The 19,870-nt window shown below is 47.0% G+C and overlaps 1 protein-coding gene across 1 annotated transcript in view; it reads right to left on the bottom strand.

The window, feature by feature from the left end:
- Positions 1-19,433, bottom strand: part of LOC119436774 (LIM/homeobox protein Lhx9) — a 53,373-nt gene extending 33,940 nt beyond the window's left edge. The window contains exon 1 of the mRNA XM_037703764.2: positions 19,047-19,433. The gene's annotated coding sequence lies outside the window, so the exon portion shown is untranslated. The remainder of the gene's footprint in view (positions 1-19,046) is intronic.
- Between the last annotated feature and the right edge of the window lie 437 nt (positions 19,434-19,870).

The raw sequence follows: 19,870 nt of genomic DNA, 5'->3' as shown, positions 1-19,870 counted from the left end.
TATGGCCATTTGGCAAAAAAAAATGTAGTTTCAGTTTGCATTGTTTGAAAGAAAAATCCCGCGGAAGAATTCAATTTATTTCAAAACGGTTTTATACCGATTCATGCCGTGCACATCTTCGAGTCGTCCCGGATGTGAATATTTCGGAACACGCATGATGACTTCGTAACTTTTCTATCGGTAATGGCATCAGCACCTAAGCACTTAATTTTACAGGAAGCGAGAATGAAGACGCGAGTCTATCTCACAAAAGGACGTGGTCGTCTCGCATGTCTTGCAGGCCCCCTCGGCGACTGCTCAGCAGTTCAGGCATCAAGTGCCGAAGCTCAATGCAAAAGCCCGCATGCGAGTCCAATTTGTTGCGACACTTGAAATTCGTTTATAGGTAAAATTTAAATGTGCGCGTATTCGAGTGAATAGCTTTCTTTGTATGTTTCGGCCATTTTCGTAGTTTATAGCTTTCTATATTTTGAAAAAACACGAACTTAAACAACTCGTTAGCACTATATTGCCACATACCAAAAGTTTTTCCGAGCTTCCACCGCTTCAAAATTTTATTAATGTGACCAAGCAGGCTGCCGGAGAGAACAGACGGGCAGAACCAGAACAACTCATTACCAGTTTTCAAACAATGGCACCGATGCGATCGTGCGTGGTTAAAAAAATAAAAAAAAAGAAAATTAATGGGTTACATTTGCTCTTTTCAGTTCCGAATTCTTCCCATTGAGAAAATACTTATCTAGCTTTCAAGTGGCACATTTTCGTTATCATTACTCGCCTCATGCTCTCCGCGGACGAACATAGGGGCCGGTTATCTCAAAATCATAGGTAGACAAAAAGTAACAAAAGACAAAAAAAGAAAAGGACGTTCCGAAACGGAGGAGTCTTAACGAAATTGTATTTTCTTTTTTTTTTCTTTTTTTTTTGCAAACTTGTTTGTCCGTTCGTTTGTTTACTTTATAAAGTTCTTCACTTTTGGACCTCTCCGAGATTCTCATCGCTTGCCACCGCGAGAGACGACAGTGCGGCGCCTTTGTGAAGCTGCCATTTTCGTGGCACTATGACACGAAAGTGACGTCTCTGGAATCTGCGCTTTCTTCTGTTGATCGCATTTGCCAAACCCGCGGGGCATCCGTCCTCATCCGTCTCTATCAAGCTCAGCAGCGGGAAGAACTGCCAGCACAAAATGCCTATGTCCGCATCCGTCGCTTGACGTCGGCGCAGCGGAAATCCAAGATGGAAGGGAGAGGGAGAAACCTGCCGTCGAAGAGCGAGAAAGCGCAGATTGTAGTTAGCGCGCCCCTGTTCGCGAAAAATCGTATACGCGCGAAAAGATGTAAGGGAGAGAGTGTGACTTACATTTGCCGCCTATACATTAAAAAAAAAAAATTACACTGTAGGGCACGGGGAAACGTCCTCTCTCGACTATTTCGCGCGGATACAAAAAGGCGCGCCTTGCCGCTATACGTGCATAGTGCTTTTTAGCAAGTGCTGCTGCAGGCTCCCGGACAGACCGAAGGGCATTTTCGCAACGCCCACGCAGCTTTTGTTGGCAAGCTCATATGCTGAGCAAAGCAAAGTAAAAGAGACTAATGCGTGCCGAGCAGAATGTCGGTATTCGGGGGGGGGAGGGGGGGGGGGGGAGGGTTTGCTGTTTTTTTTCGCGCATGCATTCAGCTTGCCTGCGATGCATAGAAGAGCTGTGTCACAGCTGTGTCAAATAGAAGATGGAGGAGGAAAAGGAGAAGGGAAATGTGAGGAGGTCAGCCATGCAGGCGAGCGTCCAGTTTGCTATCCTACACTGGCGAAGGAAGGGGGTTAAGGGACGAAATGAAAGAAGGAAAAAAAAAAAAGAGGGAGCGAGGCACTAGCAGCGCGAGCACGTGGACCCGTCGTCTATTGCGCCTACAGTGAGTCGGTCACCGAGGTCAGCCGATTTATTAACCTGTTGTAAAGCCAGTCGATTGAATAACCCGTAATAACCTGTAGTAAAAAAAAAAACGGTTGTGACAATTACGAGCATTGAAGGCTTGAAATACTCTACGTCTGCTGGTCGCCGTATCATCGGCACCCAGCAAACGAGCGGAGGACTCAAATCTAATTTATTTACTTTCGAACAACTTTAGTCGTTTTTCGACTTAGTAATCCCAAATTTACAACACGCTCGTAACGATCACGTCTATACAGGGAGAGTCAAGCGGGGTCTATTCCGGGTGACAAGGAGAAGCAATGCTCTCGGCATTACTGCTGCCATGTTGGATACCCCGCAGTGTGGACATGAGATGCACGGCATAATTCAGACGACGAGGTTCATCCATAGGTTTCTGTCGGACTCGCATGGCGATGTATACTAAGCGTCGCAGTTTCGCCCGAAAGGCGAAGCATCGATTACGATAGCAAATTAGTAGAGAGCTATACGAAGCAAGGATAATAGTTTAGTGGGCCGTATAAAGTTGTAGACATTCGCTTAGTAACTAAATAGACAAGCACGGGGTGACGCGCACACAGGTAAACATGAACACATCTCGCTTGATGACCGCGGAAACTCGCTGTGAAAACGCCGGAGTGAGAAAGCGCGCCAGCAGCAGCGGGCAAATTGACCTTTGCGCTGTTTCTCGTCTGGCTTCAACGCGAACTAAACGTCGAAAGCACAGCGTCTACGCAGCTACCGGCACTTGGCGCATGCACTTTGTCCCCATCGCAGACCCCTTTGAAGTTGAGGCCCGCGCGGGCGCGCACTTCTCCCACATCGCAGATCGCTTTCAAGATACGGCACCCTCCTGGCCGTGCTGTAAGCAGCAGCCGACGGGGCGGAATGCGCCCCTCCCTCTCCGTCGCCTCGCCCCCGTGCCTCGCGCGCGAAGGACCGCGCGCTTCCGGCCTGCCTTCCTCCCTCGCGTGCGCTACATTGAGCAGCGATTGCCGGATCACCCTCGTACGCTTTCACTCACACCTACAGCGAACGGCACTCGGCGACGATTTTATCGTCGTTGGACTTTATAGGGAACCTCACGGCGGCGGCGGCGGCGACGACGACGACGCCGACGGCAGGAATGCGCTTGGAGTGTCCATATAATTGCTATTGCAATAAAAACAGCGAGGGCACGACGCAGCCCCCTATTGAAGATCTACTGCCGCATGGACCGGGCTGAGCTCCACGCGCTGCAGGATGCTATCGTGAGCCCTTACAGGTGCTCTATGGCGGAGCGACCCCATGCTGGAGCGCACAGTTCAACCGCATTAGACAAGTGGGATGGAAACTCTATGCCTACGTCTCATCACATATTACTCGACTTCTTGCTCTATAGCTTAATTCATCGGGCTTTTGAAGCTCCGGCGTCGCTTTGATTGTGCACATTTCGATAAACGCGCGTGTGATCATTTTATCCTTTTTTCTCAGCAAGACTGTGCGCGAAGGACTTGCTTATGACAAAAATAGTATCGAAACTTTCTGCTGTGGCATGAAATGAGACTTCTGCGTGTTGATGCAGACATATATCGACGCACACGCGCTTAACGCTACATATCTTGTAAATTTTAGCCCCTATGCCTATGCGTGCATTAGGTAGCCAACCGTAACTAACGCTGGTTAACTTCCCTGTCTTTCTGTGCATCCAGTCTCTCTCTCTCTCTCTCGGGTGCGTGAACCGGATATTTATTACATCCTATCATTTGAACTTTGCAAATGCAAACTTTCTTGCCACAACATAGAAATGTTCGGCCGTCCTCTATGCTCATACTCGGCAAGTTTTGTCCGGTTTACACCCAGTGGGAGAGCTTAGCTTCCCGTCACCCTATAATGCGAAGACACGAAGGTGCAATAACATTGTTTGTTTTTGTTTTCTTTGAAATTCAACAGGTAAACGAAGTTCGGCGTCCGTCTTCACTGCGACAGTACTAAGCGTTAAGGGCAGTGTATAAATGTGTAGCCACGTGGGAGCGCACGTTGCCTCGCGCCGAGGGCGCGCACACGTGGATAGGCGACTGACAGAGCGCGGCTACCAACGCGCAGCTGTTGCGACCGGAGGGCGGTTCGTTGCGCCCACGCAGCCCACGCGACAATGAGCAATAAGCGGTGCCCCATTCGGAGCCCGACCGGAGAGACAGCGGCTCATGCCCAACTTCATCGGCACGCATGCAGCTTTCATCGGCCTGAAAACAATGTGTATGAACGTCAGAACGGCGCAGCCGCGCTAACGGGTGGTATTGCCACGTTTAAAGCGCTGCGGAAAGAGGCTTGCTTCATCGCGTGGTTTACGCGGGCACCGAAATTCCGTCGGAAGTAACGAAGCGCGCGCGCACGCTGCCGTTATATACTGACTTCGGTCACTGCAGCGGCGCCTAATGGACGGAGGGTGCAACGTGAGTTTGTAGTCTAAAGCTGGCAACTGTATGCTCAAAACAATAGGGGGCTAACACGCAAGCCATTTCATTACAACGAGAAATATTTCTTACCCGAATTTTCCTGCATGCGACATTAGTTCCGGGCTGTGTGAGTTCACAGCGAGAAGAATCGCTAAAGTCAGTGCGATTTCCTTAGGGTTTTTTTTTCTCCCCCCTTTATTTTTTCACTACAAAAGGATCTTCCAGGGCCATGTTGTTTCAGACGCTTCCCTTGTAACGTTCTTCATGCACGTCTTTCATACACACTTTTAGTATTCGCATACGTTGTTTGCGGCGCGTTCGGTACATTGTTAAAAAACTTTTGCCTTTCAGAGGTAGTTACAAACTTTTAAACGCTAAGAGCAACAGGGAAGACAGTGGTGCGGGACACGCACTAAGCGGGTACTTCTCAAGCGTCCTTTCTCCTTGCTCCGTAGTATATACTCAATGCTAAGCAGGGCATTAACTGATGGTGTGCCTTGACTACTGCCGCAAGCCCGCTGGTTCTCAAACGAACAGACCTTGCCTGCAGACATGCCGATGGCTGCTCAATGCACAGTTTAACGAACGCGCAGTGAGAGCCACCGCGCGCATGCCTTGAGAGTAATGTTCAATCTGCTCTCATGCCTGGAGGCGGATGCCATCCTATCGCGTCGCGGAAACGACAAAAGAAAGAGGACTCAGCGGAAGGACACGACCTGTAGCGACATTTGTGCCGCACGCGGAAAGTATATATATATATATATATATATATATATATATACTTTCGGACTCTAGTTTATATATATATATATATATATATATATATATATATATATATATATATATATATATATAAAACAAGGAAAGTAAACGTGTCTTTATCGGTAGAAACAAACGCTTCGCCAAGCTATTGGAATCTTAAGTTCACGGCTTCTGTTACGCGTCTTGTCATTCACGCGCAGGGTACATGAATGATTGGCTACTTTCCGAGCAGTGCTGATCATTTACTTTCTTCACAAAACGTCGTTTTATGCATTGAAGCACAAACGTAACTGGAACGCCGATGAATTGCTCTGCAAAGTTGGGGAATTAATATCTCGAAACTAGTGTCATCCTTAGAATTCGTTTCAAGTGGATCCGCCTTGCGAACTCCACGGCTAGAATTTGTAAATTGCAGTATCGGCCATAAGGTAATCAGTTAAAAACTTAATTAGTTAATTTTTGTTAATTAGCCGATTATGCATTTCAATTTGTTGTGCAAGTAATGTCCGCCTCTTCGAGTAGACCAGCCCACGAACTAGAATTGTGCTATCTGCCACAGGCAACCTTTAAAAAATGTTTGAATATGTACGCTGAAACACCTAGTATATATATATATATATATATATATATATATATATATATATATATATTTTTTTTTTAAAGCAAGAACACGATTGCATAATTTTTTCAAAGGCTTTACAACATCTTTGTTAGCCTTTTTTCTGCGCTCCAGCCCTTCGTGATGTACTGCGATGTTTTATGCGCACTATTCCATAATTGAATATGAAAGCCATCACTCGTTGATGCATCTCAGTGGTAGAGGGGAGCACGTTGCACGGCCGATGGATGAAAAACTATATTTAAGAGTAAAAAAGATGAGAGAGAGGAAGTGAGCTCGTTGATCACTGACGGTGTGTCGCGAACATCGCTTCGAGTTACGGAAACTCGGCAGAAGAAGAGAGGGCCAAGGAAATGCTTCCTACGACTCCCACGCACTTGTTAGAGCGTCGACAACCGTTGCCGGTTTCGTTATTTTCGACAAACTATACGCCACACGTGTTCGCGCGTGGGCGCAATTAAAAACACCATTTGTTACCAGCCGCACTCCATATTCTCGCTTTTTTTCTTAATTCTCTATACATTACTGGCAAGTGTCGTCGCTTTTCACTCTGAAGGCGCGCTTGTGGCAATTGAAGCAGCAAGCCTGGCATCATTTTCTCTATTTGTCTCTCCTAAATATTAACCTTTTCGAAAAGAAATCCAAAAAGTCATGCCTATACGTCCCTCTTCCTTTTGGAAGTAACGAAAGTTGATACCCATACTGCCTGACAGCTAGATAGATGATCAGCGCAGCGTTGCAAAAATGGAGCGCGTCTAAAAGACACGCTTTAAGTACCAATCACCGACGTTCTGACCCTGAAACTATGTGGCTGTTGTACAGTTAAGGCTTATCGTCCACTAGGGATGAAAGAAGGATACTGTTAAGCAGCCAGAATACATTTTGCGGAGAATGCTGATCTAACATATACGTTCGCAATGTGCAGTGCTGTTAAAGCGGCCTTTTTCCCCCTTTCGCTTTTTGTACCGCTTTTGTTTTATAATCATACTCGCAGGTTACAAAATTGACTTCCGCTGTAATGCAGAATTCACTGTCTGCACCTGAATAAATCACTTGTAAACTCCCAAACACGTCTGCAGCCCCTTTGCGCCATTCCCCCCCTCCCCTCTTTTTTTTTCTTTTTTTTTGTTCGTCCGCATGTCGTCACTTTTTTTCGTGTTAAGGCCAAGTTTTCGTTGTAGGGCTCAGTTCGCAGAGTGTACCGACGGCAGTCAATTAGCATTTCAGAAATGATAGAATCATTTGCGCCGTGTTTTGTTCTTTCAATCGAATAATTATAAGCCATTTGCCAAGGTCAACATGACGACTTGAGAAAGATATCGTTTTGAAAACTTAGAAGCAGGTTGAGCAATATTCCCTGCCTCCGATCAGTGGCGCGAGTTTGCTAAATACGAGCAAAATGCGTCAAATATAGGCTATAGGAATCGAAAACTTTCGCATCACCACGCATCACCACGTAGATCCACCTGGCTGCTCATTAGTTGGTTTCGGGACTCTAGTTTTGATATTTACTTTTTTTGTTTTGTTTTCATAACGCTAAGCATGGTCTCGCATTTCACGCTGGCTAGCACACCCTGACAAGAGAGAGAAGAGAACCAAATTGAGTTGGTTATTCCATGATATGCTGCCAGATTGTCCAGAAGAATATACGGGATGATCATTTTTCAGTTTTACAGAATCTTTAAAGAACCTCACGGCGACGGCGACGGCAGAAATCCGCTTTGAGTGTCCATATAATTGCTATCGTAATAAAATCGCCTGTGCTAGATAGCATCATTCTTGTCCCTCAGCTGGATTATTGGAAGAGACGGACATTACTAGCACGAGAAATCAAAACGCATTTTAACTAAGCAACGAAAATTCACTAATTAACATCTAATTAATTACTTTATGGCACATATTGCTATTTAGGGATTTACAGCGTTTTGCGGCGAGTTTGCAAAACGTATATACCACTTGAAAGGAATTCCCTGGATGACACCAGTTATGAGATATTATTTCCGAAAGTGTGGGACGAAATACATGGGCGTTCAAGTTACTTTTGTGCTTCAATGCATTTTCACGGTGAGTTTGATGGTGCATATCTCCAAACTGATGTCATTCTAGAAATTCATTCTAATTGGATACGCTTTGCAAGCTGCGCCGTAAATTAATTAATTCGTAAGTAAAGTAGTGAACTTTTGTTATTTAGTCGAATATGTGTTTTGATTTATCATGCAAGAAATGTCCACCTCTCTGAATAATCCAGCTCAAGGACTAGAATTATGTTATCAGCAAGAGGCGACCTAAAAAAAAAAAATGCCGTAAAACTTAAATATGATTACCCCGTATACCATTGTCTGTAAGGCTTTTATAATTCCACCGGCGCTTTCTACGACAGCTTTGCCGAGAGAGGGAAAGAAGAACATTTCTACTGACAGGTTGCTCCAACTTATGTAAAGAATGCAATGTCGCACGACAAGAGGCGTTTGGACCCTGTACATTTTCCTGAAATTGCCAAATCACCAAATGTGGTCAGGAGACTTAAGCGCCCTATGGAGCCCTACCCCAGATTAAAGAAGAAAAGTATAAAGCAGGTAGAGACTCTCCTGATAGCTTGTATATTGCAATGCAATTATACCCCAAATATTTAACGAATGGCTCTCTGTATAATAGTTGCGAAAGCCATGCTTGCCTTAGGAGCCGTATATTCCTCCTCGCACACGACGGAGGAAGGATGAAGCGGTGAAGCGTAATTAAAAAAAAAAACTAAACAAAATGAGGCATTACACTGAAACTTGGCATGCATCTATAGCCCTGCTGAAACACTGCAGCTTGCTTCATCAATAATCAGTGCGCACTAGCGGTGTGGCTTGTCCATCCCGCTTGCTTTCAGCAACGACAAAAGTTCCTACTATATATATACACCACGGGAAGCGAGTTAGGGTCACGACACCCTCTTGGCTTCTTGCACATCGAATTGTCGACGCCATGATGCCGCGTGAACAAGCTGCAGAAATGCAGCCGGTACCGGAATTGAAACATCTGCTGAAGACCGGAGACATCGTGCCAACAGACGCGGTGACGTATGCGGCCCGTGCGCTTTCACTAACGTATAGATGAGTAAGCTGCTGCTTGCGCTAGAATTGTTGAAACGAATAACCACGTCAGAATCTGGCAAGTAAACACTTGATCCCCGAAGCTTTCATAAGACGAAGTGTTCCGGGAGGAAGTTATGCCTTCATCTGGATGAAATGACCTTTCGAAGCTCACCCGCGCAGTTTGCGTGTACTATACGTGGCTGTGGGCTTCTGGCGTGCGGAACGTCGTATTTGGCTTGCGCCGCAGACGATATGGAAGAACTGCAGCTCTCGACTCGAATTTTGATTGGAGCGTACAATTCGCGGAATAGCGCTTGACATATTCGTCGTCAAAGTTCACGCTTCGTAAGCCGCCCACACAAGTCTATCGAGTGCGCGTGCCTATAGAGGGGACGTATTCGGTGACGATCATTTTCGGCGATAGTATCACCTCGGCGACGTACAGTGTCGCTGTCAGGCGCCCACAGATTGGCTGGTTGAGCGAAATCGGATGAGCTGATTGGCTGGTTGAGCACTACGTCACGCGAGGGCCATAGTATCGCCGAGGCGATCGTCGCCGAATACGTCCCCAGATATGCCGTGGACCGGTATTTTGTAGCGATGCGATATGCTTTATTCTATGCTAGTCTTATCATCAACCGCTCATGGCCGGCGGATCCCGTCGATAACGTGAGCGGACCGTCGCTCTGACCGCTGACCAAGCGCGAAAAGCACGAAAAGGCATTAGCACGGAGAAGGCATCGCTACAAAATACCGGCCCTGTTTGCAGATCGTATTGTTCTTCCATTCCGCTATATCGTATCTCTGCGATCGACTACCGTTCTCGAAACAACATTTGTTCACGAGGGAATCGAAACGGCGTGCACAAATTCAAGTTTATTAAAGGGAGAGAGAGAGAGAGACTGTGGAGAGAAAGAAGCGGCATTTCCTGCAGCCCTTTTAATGAGCACTACTCAGCGCTTTAGGTTCCTAAATTTGTATACAGTGCTGGTGTAGCTATGGGTATAGAGAAGGGCAATGACGACTAAGGAAAATTAATAATAATAATAATAATAATAATAATAATAATAATAATAATAATAATAATAATAATAATAATAATAATAATAATAATAATAATAATGAAGATGATGAAATTCACAACGTCCAATGTTCCTTTTTGCCTCTTTCTCCCGACAGACTGATCATTCATTTTACTGTTCTTCATAGGTTCTGCACTTGGGCTCTTTCACGTGGGCCGACTGATTTTGTGCATTATAAGCCGTTTGAGGTCCAATGTGCGCCAGTAGCTTACGCCAACTATATACCGAAACACAGAGTGTGGCATATTATTTTGAGTTTCCTGAACAGCTGCAACGCTGCGCATTAGTTCGCATCACTGGTTTAATGCGTTTGACTGAGAACTACCAATATACCGTGCGACGCAGCTATATATTGCGTTTTTCCTTTCCTTTTTTTAACAGCGGAGCTGTTTAAGCTGGCCGTAATGTGTGCCGCGAGCCGCAAAACCTTGCCGAGCTATGACGTCACTGCGTTGCCTAGCAACCCCATAACAGCTCTGCGATAACTTAGCAAGACTGCGCGCCTAGACACTGCGCGCAGCGCGTCTGCTCCGCCTGCTATACACGTTCCGTGTAGCAGGTGTGAAGGCGGGGTTGCTAGTGTGCGGTCATTAGTAGCAGCCATGGGGAGACCGAGGAAGAACCGTACTCCCGAGGAAGAGGCCGCTTTCCGGGAATCACGCCGCTTGGCCAAACAAGAATACAGTCGCCAGCGTCGAGCTGATCCTGCACAGAGAGCCGAGGAAGCCTTAGCCAAGCGACGGCGCAGAGTCGAAGATTCCGAATACGCCGATCGAGAAAGGGAACGAATTGGGCGGATCGGTATGCGGAACATGAGCGAAAACCCTGACTATACAGAGAAGCCGAGGCATCAGGACGCCGAGCTCCTAAGTCCATGGGAGAAGCGTACGGCCGTTTCGAGCACCAAAAACCTAGCAAAACAGCAAAAACTTAGTAAAACTACAAGAACTACATGATCGTTGCTCCGCTCTACTTAAGCCTTGCGTGTCTCAGCGCAAGCTTCTTTTATTTATTTTTTTTGCTCAGATAAAATAATAAAAGCGAACTAAAGCACCCCGCGGGAATATTACAACGCTGCGGAGGTGAGATTCAATGCTAGGAAAATGCAGGTAGTCACATAAATTCACAATTAAGGGGAAAAAATAGTGCACGTTTGAAGAGTACTGGCTTTAAGCATCAAAACTAAAAAGAATAAAACAGACCAGGATATATCAGGTGTGTTATTTTAACATTAACTTAACCTTTTTTAATCCCCTGTGACATTTAAAACAAATGTACTTGTTGAGCTGGAATGCTCGAAGAGGTGTGCACTACTTACACTGGAAACTAATACGCATAATTTGCTTATAAGCAATGTTTAATTCAGTAATTTTTCAACTAATTACTTTAGCGCACGTATGGCAATACACGAAATGAAGCCAGTCATTTTCATTCGTTCCAAGGCACATGCACTTGGAACGAATTTTATACTGAAACCAATTTTGAGATAAGCATAGATAAACTTGCCGCGAAAATTGACTGTTGTTCCACTTACTTTTTTTAACAAGAAGCATTTTTATGCATTGAAGCTCGATAGTTAGAACATCAATGCATTTCGTCGCACACTTTGGGAACCAGTATCTCGAAACTGGTGTCATCCTCAAAATTCGTTCCAAGTGGAAATGACTTTAAAAGTTCCCTGCTACAATGCGTAAATTGCAATATGTGGCGTAAAGTAATTAGTCTAGAAGTTCATTAGCAAGACTTCGCTAATAATTAAAATATTCACTTTCATTTTTTGTGCAATAATGTCTGCTTATGAGAGTAATCTAGCTCAAGGAGTAGAATTTTTCTACATGCCACGGGCTGATTTCTAAAAACTCTGTTAACGATAGAGTAAAACACCCCGTATATGTCAGAAGACTGCAATCAACATAATGTGCAGCATCAGTTTAAACTAGTCAAATATACTCTCATTAAAGAAAAAAAAAAGAATGAATGAATGAATGAATGAATGAATGAATGAATGAATGAAAATAAAGATAATTTCCTAAACATATTTTCAATAGCTCCCGCATAGCAAGCCACATAAAAATACAATCTAAGTATTTCTTGCAGCGGTCCATAGCAAGCCAAAGCCCCATAAGTAGTCGCACGAGGGGAGCAAACTGACAAAAACTGTCGGTCTATCTCACATACGGATGTAGGCCTAAGCATGAAATGCTTCTCTATATCTGGTATGGGAGCCATACACTACGTGATGGTTCCCATACATCTGCGCGTCAAGGTGACTGGGCAGCATTGCGATTGCGCGGTAAACAGCCGGGACGGCAAACATAAACTTCCCGCATGCCATAGCATGCAGCAGGCCACGTGACTCACGCCGATACCTATAGAGTTCGCCTCCGCTGTAGTCATTATAACGATGCAGTGACGAGAGAGACTTGTCGAATCGTCGGGATCCGGTGAGAACTCCGACGACCGCCATTCTGTTCGCGGAGCTATCGCGTACTTATCTGTCCGCTACTTCACGGTGAGCATTCATCTCTTCGTCCATAACTGCGCGGATAGCAGTCACTCTGATTTCACAACGTTTGGAATGCGTCAGCTATGTCTGCATGAGCGAAGTGTTTTGCTGTTGCTCCCGAAATGCAATGCGCACACGGGGATGTTTTTTTTTCTTTTTTTTTCTCGCGCTTCACGTTACGCAAAGCACAGAGCGCTAGTTGGATAGCCCCTATGCGCGTATAGACTCAGGGACATGCGATCGACCCCAGGTGCCGGCCAATAAATGCAGCTTCAGAACGCAAGACTTGCACTGGACTTTACTGACTTTCTTTGGATTCTCAATGGACTCACAGTGCATGGCTGCACGAAGGAGCACGTATACTGACCATATCTCCTTCGTGCGCAAGGAGTGTTTACAATGGGGTAAACACTTTTGGGTGGATAACTACGTGAATGCATACTAACGACGTAATATTCGCTTGGTGCCACCGCCATAAATATGAGATTGTTGTGCTCAAAGCGGCAAGCACACTGAACTAGGTTTCAACGCTCCATGTGACTGCCGCTGAAGAACCGACGCTGACCAGTCAGTCTGCCAGTGCAAGAGGAGCTCTCGTGAACAAAAAAGAAGAAAAAGAAAAGCTTTTGTGCGTCGAGTTCCGGCGCCCAGCCGGACACACGTATATATAACTCGGCTCCTTCGAATTCGTCTTTATATCGAAGCGTGGAAATATGGGGCGCGATCTTGTCCGCGTTCCAAAATGGAACGGAGGCGGTCCGTTCCATCGAGCCGCACACGATTGGTCAATTTGAACCGTGAGCCGCACACAATTGCTCAATTTGAACGTTGACGATCAAATTGACCAATCGTGTGCGGCTCGATGGAACGGACCGCCTCCGTTCCATTTTGGAACGCGTACAAGATCGCGCCCCATGGGCCTTGAACATTCCAGCGTCAGGGGAGTTCAGCGGCGCCACTAATGCATACGCTGCATCAAGCCTCTCACTTGAACTCATCTCCACTCAAACTGCTCACACTTCATTAATTAGGTGCGACCTGAATCGTTCAATGATACTGGCCGTTCCCAAGTTTAACGGGACGTGTCTTCACAGAAACGCCACAGCGGTGTCCAATATAGTAGATTGCCTTGGTTCAAACAATCGGACGTGCGCGATCGTTACTCGGACGGAAATGTCAGCAGCGACAAATGTTAGCACCATGTATACAATAAAGCAATAATAGATGTGTCACGACAACAGGACATTCTTTTCCTTTATCAACCCACGGTATTGACAATTTCGCAATATATGATTAAACCGCTTCAGGCACTAAACCTTTGCTGTTCAAACATGGAGGAGAAACGTTCTATATAGATTTAGCCTTTTCGACCCTTCGTGGTTAACGTCCGGCGCATGCTCTCAGCCGCGGCCATAATGCCATGTTATAAGCAGGATGCGATGTTGGGTTGGTTGGTTCATGCTTGAAATGTGGTTCTGGCGTAAAGAAAACTAAGCGGACCCCAACATTGAGAACACCAACTCGCTCTTTCTGTCGCTTTCGATCGCTCTTTCTGTCCCTTCATGCACCAGCACCACATTTCAAACATGCTCTAAGCTCTCGCGCTCCTTTTAATAAAACTAATCATTGGCAGCGCACAGTTGCACGGCCTCGTCGACCAAACTATCGACAACCTTCGAACGTGCGGTACCAGTGTAGCAGTTTTTCCCTTAGAGCGAAAAAAAAAAAAAAATCACGCAGGAACTTTTCTGGGAGTTGTCTAAGTGTGCGCAAGCATTGTGCCACTTGATCATTTCCACGCAGCCCGGTGCCACTATCAATGTTATGAAACTTGATCCGGCCTGTACAAACGACAGCACTGCGGCGACACGTACGGCTGCGGACGGCGGTCCAAGGTGAATTGATGACGCAAGCAAAGTACTGCAGGCGGCGGCGCCAGGTGCGCTCATCACGTTCCGATCATTATAAGCCGCTATCGCTCTTTAGCGCCTTATCCATCCGCGTCGAGCCATCATGAGCCGTGATCAACCGTACTCCGGCGGCGGCTGCGCATGGCACGGCCGCGCGGGCCGAATCTTGAAAGTGATCTGCGAAGAGGGCAGAGAGCGCCGACTGCTGATAGCTGCGCGCGCTGTATTCTCTCCGCTTATTTCGCGTCGAAGCGAGAGGCAGCACGAAGGTGAATTCGCTCGCTGCTACGGGCCGTATCTGGAAAGCGATCGTCTTACGGCACGGACGGATGGACGGACGGCGTTCCTCGTTGGGTAAGCATAAAAATGCATACGCATTAAAAAAAAATTAATAAACGGAGGCAGGAGCTGAGACGAAATTAAGCTCAATAAAAGACAGCGGACGAGGAGAAACAGGCAGAAAAGAGCACTTTCTATTTCTGTTCGCCCGTTGTTTTTTTTTTTTTTCTCTCGCTGTTAATTTTGTCTCAGCCTTCCAAGATGGACCAACTATAGTCCAATAGCCCCTTCAGTCACAGCGTACACATTTGTGTACGCGACTTATTTTCGCAATTTCTCTGCAGTGGTGTCAAGGAATAGATCGCGAACATTAAGCTTATAGTAACTTGAAAATTCCGCTTACCTAATGTACCTCCATTTTATTTCTGAGTGCAATGTGTCACGATAGACGACCGCTTTGGTGAAGGCACTACCGTGTTTGATGGGCTGTTCGACGTGAAGCGGTTTGGTAGCAGCTGTGAAATAACTTTTTTTTCCTTTCTAGTAATGCTTGCAGCGAATAATTAAATTGTGTATGTAATTCGAGCGGTTTACTAAATTTATTTTATGAAGAAACGTAGTATGACTGACTGATCACTATAATTATAAGTCTATAATTATAATGAGTCATCATAATATGCACAAGGAGTCCTTCCACTACCTAGATTTGCTTTCAATGGAGCATGCAGTACCTTGGCATAAATATTTGTAAATTTCATACATTTATCGAAAGTCTATCATAATTCGTGACTGAAGGGGATAGTCTTCATTAAGGAGTCAGGAGCGCCCATGTGGAATAGGCAACACAGCCGCCGCCTCCATCGGCTATAGATATACTCGCCATTACCCTGCGCAAGAGGCGTGTGCTATACCCAGGTTTCCTTTTATCATTCGCTAAAGAGGTGTTTTTTATGTAAATAATTAGCGAACCATTGCCACCTTTACCCGCCGCCGTGGCTCAGTGTTTAAGGCACTGCGCTGCTCAGCACGAAGTCACGGGGTCGATACCGGCCGATTACGACGGGGGCGCAATGCAGAAACGCTCGCGTATGAAAATTCCCGCGCGGTCCAATTTCATCCGGAGCCCTACAATATACGGTGCGACCCTCATAGCACAATGTGCAGTTTCCGGACGTTAAACGCCGCAATTATATGATCTTAGTTACCACATTATCGCTAAACTGCTATACCGTCCTTGCCTACCTATACGCACTTGGTACGTGCCCATGTGTATCGTTAACGTATGGAAGGGGCGGTACAAGGATCGGTAGGGTGGTAACGGTACATGCTGAGGGGTTTCTATGACTGTATCTTAACTAATACCAGCAGGATTTAAACATTATCGTGCGGAGCAGGAAGAGAGCAGCGGATAAAGGCTGTGGATGCATCACGAGAGAGCGAAGTGCGTACAAGCGCGACTAGGCCATGAATGAATTGCTTGTATTTAACAGCAGTCATTCAATTTTTTCCATCCCATGTGAAGTGCAGTACGCGGTAGTCTGTTGCAACTTGAATATTTCTCATTCATGTCATTTCCGGTTATCCCTGACAATACGAAATAGGATGTTGTAGAGATGTCCTGAAATGTGCAAAAAAGGATTGAAGCGTTGTTTTGTTTAGGAGAAGGGTGTGAAGGTTCACGTTGTAATTGTGTATGACTATACCATGTACGCAGAACATTGTCTTCATTTTTTTCTGTTGCATTATATTAATATTTTGGGGTCTTACGTGCCATAAACACGTTCTCATTATGAGGCACGCGGTAATGTGGGACTCCCGAATAATTTTGACTATACCTGGGATTCTAAGTACACGGGCATTTTTGCATTTCGCCCCCTTAAAAATGCGGCCGCCGCGGCCAGGATTGAACCCGCGATCTCGAGCTCAGCAGCGCAACCTCATAGCCAGTAAGCTACCGCGGCAGGCTTAAATTGAATTAATGAAACACCCAGTGTCAGTCACCTATTCCATAGTTTTTAGCTTGTTTCCACCCTTTATATTCTTACTTATTCTTGCCGCGTCGACGGATTACACAGGTCACGTCTTTCCGATCACTGATATCTGTCGCAGCCGGGCATGCTACATACAATCTACGAATACAGTACTCCCTCGCTTGCGTCCTCGTCAGTTTCCATGCTCCCAGTTCAGAACAAACACGTTATTCCTGAAGAGAAACCACGCCAAAGAGGAAAGCGAGACCCGTGCGCGACAGCTGCTAAACACGCTGGAAAACTGAGTCCGTGTTCGAGAAAAGAACCAATAACGATAGTGAGCGCGCTATTAATGAAGGCGGCCGATCAGCCAGCAAAAGATCTTTCGAACCAAAAGCTTTGTAAATTCTGGCCTCTGGTTCCGACCTACGGTCGTGCTTTGTACAGAGGTCTCCGTTGATGCTCACACGTTTTACGAGGCGTTGCCGCATGGGAACGGAAATGAAGCACCACCCGCATGGTAACACTATAGCAGAGGGTCGAATTCATTACATTTCTTAAGAGCTGTAATTACCGTTACACCGTTCTCGCCTCGCAGAATGTGGGATCCTTGACATGAGCAGAATACATCATCAATGTACAGGTGGCATGGAAATTACGATATACCGACGGTGACACGCATATACCCAGATGGGCGCCGATTCGCAAAGCTGGTTTCGTATGCAAATGACTGTTCCCTCGTATAGGGAACAGTCACTGGCCAGCTGTACAGCCGCTGACATGGCAACCAAGGTACCGGTCTGAAACAGACAGTTATCATCCAGCAAAGGCATTTGCGACTGGCACAGATTTCGGCTTCGCTCATCATCCGCGATGCCCCGAAATGTAATGACTGAGCAACGAAGGCTATCCCTGTCCGACTGACCGGTGCGAATTGGGTAAAAGTGAGCCCTGAACTTGTACAAATGCTTTTACCAAATAGTGATTGCTGCGCGGACACTATGTGCGCTTAGCTATCCGTCGAGCCCATGATGGCTAAAATGTCTCGTAGGACGACGGGTGTTCAAGTTGATGGATTGGAGCGTATGTACGCAAGAAGGTGCGGAAACTGCTCTTCGTCGTACATCAGAGCGCCTGCCCACAAAATGGAGATCATTTTACCAAAAGCTTCTATACTATGCAGAGTGCGCTGTTTGCATGCATGGCGCTCTATGCGTGCATGAGCATGCGCATTAGCATGTACATCTTACGGGCGCGTTGCGATACGGCTAAGTATATGCCTATAGAAAGCAACGGAGGCAAGCATCATCCTGTGCATCATCCTGGACATTGACGTCATCGAAGAAAAAATCTCTTCATTATCAAAGGACTCCTAAAGAGCACACGTATATATAGTCTTGGGAATAGTGCTTTGGCCCTGCCGTCATCATGCACATGTGAAATTCCATCAGTGTTGAAATCTGGGCGTGTTGGTGTAACATTTTGCAGTTTTTTCTTGTAGAGCAAATAGCGCAAGGCCGTGTGTGTGTGTCTTTGTTTTTCATCTACGTCCTTGTGCTATTTGCGCTACGAGAAAAAGAAAAAAAAACTTCAAAAAGTGAAATTCCAGCTTCGCAACAAATGAATATTCGCTGTTAGTCGGCTTTATAATGTCAAAAGTGTGTCGTGGTATCTTGGGTGAGCATTCGGTTCTCGAAAAATCCATGAATTCGAAGGAGCATTAGAAACCGTCGTGCTTCGCAGGGAAGGTTATAGCGCTTCGTTGGGGTGTCTAAAGCAACAAAACTCCCAACCGTTTATTCATCTATAAGCACACAAAGCTTTTGTCTTTCCGAGCAACTGAACGCTTGCTGCCTTCTACGATGTATGGTTGCGTACTCCACACGCTCGCCCCTTAACAGCGTATACGCATACACCACACTCGCCGAAACAGCGCCTAAATGTTCAACGAGGAGCAAGTACGAGTTCATAACGAATGCTCTCCCTCTACCAAACTTCAGTAGAGAGCGCGGATGAGAGGCTTCGGTAGCCGCGAGGCCGTTTTGCTCACTGTCTATATGGATGGGACGTAAGAGGTTGCGGACAAAATAGACTTAAACAAGAGGAAAATTAAATAAATAAAAATAAAGACGGAAGGGAAAGCTTACCTTGACTTACAGCTACATCGATCGATCGTGAAGCATTTGAAAGGTGAGAATGACAAGCGCTCTGTAACAGCTGTTAGTGAGCGCTTGCGCACATCTCAAACTTTCCGGCTTTATAGCACTCGGTGCAACGTCGGCGGGGACGAGAGAGAAGACAAAAAAAAAAAAAGCGAGGAACAAACGAGACAAGGCGACACGACAAAGCGCGCACCGACGAGACATCGTTGATGAACGCCCGTGCTTGCCTCGTTTGTCCCTCGAGCGGCGCGAAAACTAAGCACAGCGACAACATCCGAGCATCACAAATCAATATCCAATGCAGTGCCCACCTTGGGGCGAAGTATCCAGCGCTTCTCCCTTGCGTCGCGGCACAGCGAGCGTCGGGGCCGACGATGCGCTCGTCGCTGTCTCCGGACGCGCACCGCGCGGCACACGACGACACGGGAGGCCTGTCCGGCGAAAGTCCGGGGCGGACAGCGGAGAACAAGAAGAACGCCGGGCGATCGATGCCGATGATGGGTGTCAGCGGCGGAGGGGATGGGAAGGCGAGATGAGAGGCGAGTCCCGCACCACCGCCAGCAGTAGTAACACGGCGGAACGGGAGAGCGAGCGTTTGACGGAGGCAGCAGCAGCAGGCAGCGGCAGCGGCGGATCCAGCGAGGCGGCCGCGCGAGTCGGGAGAAGCGGCCGCGGCAGCGCCCTGGTCGCGAATAAAATCCCGCCGGCGCGCTCGGCCCAAGCACCGCCTGCCGGTGGGGCCGCGGCAGCCGCGAAGGAGGGACTCGCGTCACGGGGCCCCCGCCCACTTGGCGCGCGGAGAGCGGCTCTGTGCGCGCGCTGCCGCTTTTTCGAGGCTCTGGCGCGCCCGCCGCTTGCTTTTCTGCTGCTCCTGCGGCTGCTTGCTTGTTGCAGCACCCGACTTGAAGGGCCAAGGGGAGGCCCTCTTTTTACCCTGCACTTGGGAAGGGGAGGGCGCGCACTGCATATGCCACTACTTCATTTCTCGGCGTGCGCGCGCGCGTCTGTCTGTTAGAACACGGCGTTTTCTTGCGCGCGCAACCCTCGCCGCCTGTTGTTGTATTTATCATCCCTCCTCTGGCACGTCCGTGTCAGTGTACTTTCAGGCCTGTCGGCACTTCTCCGGCTGCACCGC

The sequence above is a fragment of the Dermacentor silvarum genome, chromosome 1 (assembly GCF_013339745.2).
Source record: "Dermacentor silvarum isolate Dsil-2018 chromosome 1, BIME_Dsil_1.4, whole genome shotgun sequence".
NCBI lineage: Eukaryota > Metazoa > Arthropoda > Arachnida > Ixodida > Ixodidae > Dermacentor > Dermacentor silvarum.
This window is presented reverse-complemented; position numbering and strand designations above follow the sequence as displayed.